This window comes from Perca flavescens, chromosome 6, assembly GCF_004354835.1.
Source record: "Perca flavescens isolate YP-PL-M2 chromosome 6, PFLA_1.0, whole genome shotgun sequence".
In the NCBI taxonomy this organism is placed as follows: domain Eukaryota; kingdom Metazoa; phylum Chordata; class Actinopteri; order Perciformes; family Percidae; genus Perca; species Perca flavescens.
The window spans coordinates 1761815-1769314 of NC_041336.1; the positions used below are offsets into that span (position 1 = coordinate 1761815).

The window sequence follows — 7500 nt, forward strand, 5'->3', positions numbered from 1 at the left end:
CATTAATCACTACACACATCTCTTATTAATCACTACACACATCTCTTATTAATCACTACACACATCTCTTATTAATCACTACACACATCTCTTATTAATCACTACACACATGTCTTTATTAATCACTACACACATTAATCACTACACACATCTCTTTATTAATCACTACACACATTAATCACTACACACATCTCTTTATTAATCACTACACACATTAATCACTACACACATGTCTTTATTAATCACTACACACATCTCTTTATTAATCACTACACACATTAATCACTACACACATCTCTTTATTAATCACTACACACATCTCTTATTAATCACTACACACATCTCTTTATTAATCACTACACACATTAATCACTACACACATCTCTTTATTAATCACTACACACATTAATCACTACACACATGTCTTTATTAATCACTACACACATTAATCACTACACACATCTCTTTATTAATCACTACACACATTAATCACTACACACATTAATCACTACACACATCTCTTTATTAATCACTACACACATCTCTTTATTAATCACTACACACATCTCTTTATTAATCACTACACACATTAATCACTACACACATCTCTTTATTAATCACTACACACATCAATCACTACACACATCTCTTTATTAATCACTACACACATCTCTTATCAATCACTACACACATGTCTTTATTAATCACTACACACATCTCTTATTAATCACTACACACATCTCTTATTAATCACTACACACATCTCTTTATTAATCACTACACACATCTCTTATTAATCACTACACACATCTCTTATTAATCACTACACACATCTCTTTATTAATCACTACACACATTAATCACTACACACATCTCTTTATTAATCACTACACACATTAATCACTACACACATCTCTTTATTAATCACTACACACATTAATCACTACACACATCTCTTTATTAATCACTACACACATTAATCACTACACACATTAATCACTACACACATTAATCACTACACACATCTCTTTATTAATCACTACACACATTAATCACTACACACATTAATCACTACACACATTAATCACTACACACATCTCTTTATTAATCACTACACACATTAATCACTACACACATCTCTTTATTAATCACTACACACATTAATCACTACACACATCTCTTTATTAATCACTACACACATCTCTTTATTAATCACTACACATATCTTTATTAATCACTACACACATCTCTTTATTAATCACTACACACAATAATCACTACACACATCTCTTTATTAATCACTACACACATTAATCACTACACACATCTCTTATTAATCACTACACACATCTCTTTATTAATCACTACACACATTTCTTTATTAATCACTACACACATTAATCACTACACACATCTCTTTATTAATCACTACACACATTAATCACTACACACATGTCTTTATTAATCACTACACACATTAATCACTACACACATGTCTTTATTAATCACTACACACATTAATCACTACACACATTAATCACTACACACATTAATCACTACACACATCTCTTTATTAATCACTACACACATTAATCACTACACACATTAATCACTACACACATCTCTTTATTAATCACTACACACATTAATCACTACACACATCTCTTTATTAATCACTACACACATTAATCACTACACACATCTCTTTATTAATCACTACACACATTAATCACTACACACATCTCTTTATTAATCACTACACACATTAATCACTACACACATTAATCACTACACACATTAATCACTACACACATCTCTTTATTAATCACTACACACATTAATCACTACACACATTAATCACTACACACATTAATCACTACACACATTAATCACTACACACATCTCTTTATTAATCACTACACACATTAATCACTACACACATCTCTTTATTAATCACTACACACATCTCTTTATTAATCACTACACACATTAATCACTACACACATCTCTTTATTAATCACTACACACATCTCTTATTAATCACTACACACATTAATCACTACACACATCTCTTTATTAATCACTACACACATCAATCACTACACACATCTCTTTATTAATCACTACACACATTAATCACTACACACATTAATCACTACACACATCTCTTTATTAATCACTACACACATCTCTTATTAATCACTACACACATCTCTTATTAATCACTACACACATCTCTTTATTAATCACTACACACATCTCTTTATTAATCACTACACACATCTCTTTATTAATCACTACACACATCTCTTATTAATCACTACACACATCTCTTATTAATCACTACACACATCTCTTTATTAATCACTACACACATCTCTTATTAATCACTACACACATCTCTTATTAATCACTACACACATCTCTTATTAATCACTACACACATCTCTTATTAATCACTACAAACAACGCCTTTTTTGTTGACTTTTTGTTGATTTTTTGTCTAAAAATAGAAAGAAAAGTGCCATTAATTTACTGTTTTCAACAACAACAAAATTCTGTCTTTTCCAGACATTTTTGTACTTATTTTAACGACATTTGTGTCACTTTTCTCAACGCTTTTCCTGATGTTTTTGCCGCGTTTTTTTTTTTTGCCGCTTTTTCCGACAATTTTTGAATCTTTTAAAAAACTTTTTTTGTCACAATTTCTTTTCACACCTTTTGGATGCTTCTTTTCCCCCTTGATCTGCTGGCAGCCCTAAAATAAGCTCCTGTGTGGCTCCTGTGTGTGTCTGTCGGCTGGTTATTACGGCGGTATTAACGCTGGCGGTGTCCTCCTCAGGCTCCGGCGGCGGCGGCCAATCAGAAGAAGGTTACCTGCATGTTCATCCCGGACGGCCAGGTGTCCATCAGCGCTCAGATCGACAGGAAGGGCTTCTGCCAGGGAGAGGACATCTGCGTCAACGCCAAGTTCGAGAACACCTGCTCGCGTATCGTGGTTCCCAAAGCCGCCATCATCGCCAAGCACTCGTACCTCGCCGACGGACGCACTAAGGTAACGCCACGGACGCACAGGCACTTCCTGTCCACTGTCCTACATCACAGTTAACATCCCAGGAGATCAGGGGGGAGGGAGGGAGAGAGAGAGAGAGAGGGAGACAGAGAGACAGGGAGAGGTGGAGAGAGAGAGAGAGGGAGAGAGGGAGACAGAGAGAGAGAGACAGGGAGAGAGGGAGATATAGATGTATTTACTCCTTGTTGTTGTTTATATGCATTTTTGTTCTCATGCTTTTTTGTCATGCCAATAAAGCAACATAAAAAAAATTTAAATTGAGAGAGAGAGGGAGGGAGGGAGAAAGAGAGAGAGACAGAGAGAGAGACACAGAGAGAGAGACAGCGATAGAGACAGAGAGACAGAGAGAGAGAGAGAGAGACACAGAGAGAGAAAGAGAGACAGACAGAGAGAGAGAGAGAGAGAGACAGTGAGACAGCGATAGAGACAGAGAGACAGACAGAGAGAGAGAGACAGAGAGAGAGAGAGAGAGAGAGAGAGAGAGAGAGAGAGACAGACAGGGAGACAGAGAGAGAGAGACAGGGAGACAGAGAGAGAGAGAGAGAGACAGGGAGACAGAGAGAGAGAGAGAGACAGAGATAGAGAGAGAGAGAGAGACAGGGAGACAGAGACAGAGAGAGAGAGACAGCGATAGAGAGAGGGAGACAGAGAGAGAGAGAGACAGAGAGACAGAGAGAGAGACAGAGAGAGAGAGAGACAGGGAGACAGAGAGAGAGAGAGAGAGAGAGAGAGAGAGAGAGAGAGAGAGACAGGGAGACAGAGACAGAGAGAGAGAGAGAGAGAGAGAGGGAGACAGAGAGAGAGAGACAGGGAGACAGAGAGAGAGAGACAGCGATAGAGAGAGGGAGACAGGGAGACAGAGAGAGAGAGAGAGAGACAGCGATAGAGAGAGGGAGACAGAGAGAGAGAGAGAGAGACAGCGAGAGAGAGAGGGAGACAGAGAGAGAGAGAGACAGGGAGACAGAGACAGAGAGAGAGAGAGACAGCGATAGAGAGAGGGAGACAGAGAGAGAGAGAGACAGGGAGACAGAGAGAGAGAGAGAGACAGGGAGACAGAGACAGAGAGAGAGAGAGAGAGAGACAGCGATAGAGAGAGGGAGACAGAGAGAGAGAGAGAGACAGGGATAGAGAGAGGGAGAGACAGAGAGAGAGACAGGGAGACAGAGAGAGAGAGAGAGACAGGGATAGAGACAGGGAGACAGAGAGAGTGAGGGAGACAGGGATAGAGAGACCTTGTTCTGATCTGGTCCTGGTCTGTGTTCTGGTTCTGACCTGGTTCTGATCTGGTTCTGACCTGGTTCAGGTCTGGTTCTGACCTGGTTCTGATCTGGTTCTGATCTGGTTCTGACCTGGTTCAGGTCTGGTTCTGACCTGGTTCTGACCTGGTTCAGGTCTGGTTCTGACCTGGTTCTGACCTGGTTCAGGTCTGGTTCAGGTCTGGTTCTGACCTGGTTCTGACCTGGTTCAGGTCTGGTTCAGGTCTGGTTCTGACCTGGTTCTGACCTGGTTCAGGTCTGGTTCTGACCTGGTTCTGACCTGGTTCTGACCTGATACTGACCTGGTTCTGACCCGGTTCTGTGTGTGTTCCAGGAGGCCCGTGAGAAGCTGTGTGCGGTCCGGGGGAACCACATCATTCCGGGGATGTGTGACATGTGGCAGGGCAAGACCATCCGAGTCCCCAAACTGAAGCCCTCGCTGCTCGGCTGTGACATCATCAAGGTTGACTACGCCCTCATGGTGAGTCGGGATGACATCACAGCAGGGACACAGATTCTGACCAATCAGAAGGCACTTCAGGGACTCTGTCCAAAGACACAGGATGTTGTCATGTGACCGTGTTTTTTTTTTTATAAAGTTTAAAAAAAAAAAAATTAATATTTAATATTTAATATTTTTTGTGTTGTTTTCGTGTATTTATTCGTGTTTTTTGTGTGGTTTTTTGTGGTTTTTTCGTGGTTTGTTTCGTGTATTTATTCGTGTTTTTATTTTGTGTTTTTTTTGTGGGGGGGTTGTCGTTTTTTTTATTTGTTTTGTGTTTTTTTTGTGTGTTGTTTTTGTGTATTTATTCATGTTTTTATTCGTGTTTTTTTGGTGGGGGGGGTTTTGTCGTTTTTTTTAATTTGTTTTGTTTTTTTTGTGTTTTTTTTGTTGTTTTTGTGTATTTATTCATGTTTTTATTCGTGTTTTTTTGGTGGGGGGGGTTTTGTCGTTTTTTTTTATTTGTTTTGTTTTTTTTGTTTTTTGTGTGTTTTTTTGTGTGTTTTTTTGTGTATTTTTTCGTGTTTTTATTCGTGTTTTTTGTGGTTTTTTCGTGGTTTGTTTCGTGTATTTATTCGTGTTTTTATTTTGTGTTTTTTTGGTGGGGGGGGTTTTGTGTTTTTTTTTTTTTTTTTTTGTGTGTGTTTTTTTTGGTTGTTTTCGTGTATTTATTCGTGTTTTTATTCGTGTTTTTTGTGTGTTTTTAGTGGTTTGTTTAAATTTTTTTTTTTTTTTTTTTTTTCGGGGTTTGTTTTCGTGGTTTTGTCGGTTTCCTTTTTCTTTTTTTTTTTTTTTTTTGTTTTTTGTGTTACTGAACTGGCCTTTGTTCTTTTCCTAAACCCAACCTTTGTTTTTTTATAAATCATTTTTAACATGCGCGTGACGTTGTTCTCGCGATATGTTTCCGTCAGCTGTATAACAGCGTAGACGTACACGTGGAGAGCTCAAAATGCGTCCAGATAACACGCCACTCGGCTTCAGGAAAGAGGCGTGTATGTTTACGCAAAGTCATGATGCCATGTTCAGTGAAAGTAGTGACCTGATCACGTACGTTACTTGTGTGCATTCGTTCCCTCAGATCTCGCTGCACATCCATCATATACATACACACACACACATATATATATATATACATATATATGTGTGTATGTGTATATATATGTATATATTAGGCCTCCATTGACCTGCATTACGTGTGAATTATTGAACTGATGAGCGTTAACGGACCGATAACGTTAACGTTGTTGCGTTCCTTCCCTCAGATCTCGCTGCACATCCCGGGCAGCGAGCGCCTGGCGGTGGAGCTGCCCCTGGTGATCGGGACGGTCCCGTTCAGCGGGGTGGGGAGCCGGACCAGCAGCATGAGCAGCGCCGGCGAGTCCGTGAGCAGCTGGTCCTCCTTCCCCTCGGCCCCCCCCAGCAGCTGGTCCTCCTTCCCCTCGGCCCCCCCCAGCTACAGCAACATCCACCGAGACCTGCGCCAGCCGCTGCTGCTGGACTACGACGGAGCCCAGGACGACGAGGATGCCGAGGGGGGGCTGTTCATGAGGGCGCCGCAACACTACCCCCCCTCCTCCCCCCGCATACACAGAGGTAACAACACTAACGAGAGACTAACGAGATGCTAACGAGAGACTAACGAGATGCTAACGAGAGACTAACGAGATGCTAAAGAGAGACTAACGAGAGACTAACGAGATGCTAACGAGAAACTGACGAGAGACTAAAGAGAGACTAATGAGATGCTAACGAAAGACTGACGAGAAACTGACGAGAGACTAATGAGATACAAACAAGAGACTGACGAGAGACTTCCGAGAGACTAACAAGATGCTAACGAGAGACTAATGAGACTGATGAGATACTAACGAGAGACTAAAGAGAGACTGACGAGAGACTAACGAGATGCTAACGAGAGGCTGATGAGAGACTGACGAGATGCTAACAAAAGACTGACGAGAGACTGACGAGAGACTAACGAGATGCTAACAAAAGACTGACGAGAGACTGACGAGAGACTGACGAGAGACTAACGAGATGCTAACAAAAGACTGACGAGAGACTGACGAGAGACTAACGAGATGCTAACGAGAGACTGACGAGAGACTGATGAGAGACTGATGAGAGACTAACGAGATGCTAACGAGAGACTGATGAGAGACTTCCGAGAGACTAACGAGATGCTAACAAGAGACTAATGAGACTGATGAGATACTAACGAGACTAACAAGAGACTAAAGAGAGACTGACGAGAGACTAACGAGATGCTAACGAGAGGCTGATGAGAGACTAATGAGACTGATGAGATACTAACGAGACTAACAAGAGACGAAAGAGAGACTGACGAGAGACTAACGAGATGCTAACGAGAGACTGATGAGAGACTTCCGAGAGACTAACGAGATGCTAACAAGAGACTAATGAGACTGATGAGATACTAACGAGACTAACAAGAGACTAAAGAGAGACTGATGAGAGACTAACGAGATGCTAACGAGAGGCTGATGAGAGACTGACAAGATGCTAACGAGAGACTGACGAGAGAATAAAGAGAGACTAACGAGAGACTGACGAGAGACTAACAAGATGCTAACGAGAGACTGACGAGAGACTAACAAGATGCTAACGAGAGACTGACGAGAGACTAAGAAGATGCTAACGAGACTGAC

General features: G+C 40.8%; 1 pseudogene; it reads left to right on the plus strand.

Moving 5' to 3' along the window:
* Window positions 1-7500, plus strand: part of LOC114557820 (thioredoxin-interacting protein-like) — an 11874-nt pseudogene that overhangs the window by 3663 nt on the left and 711 nt on the right.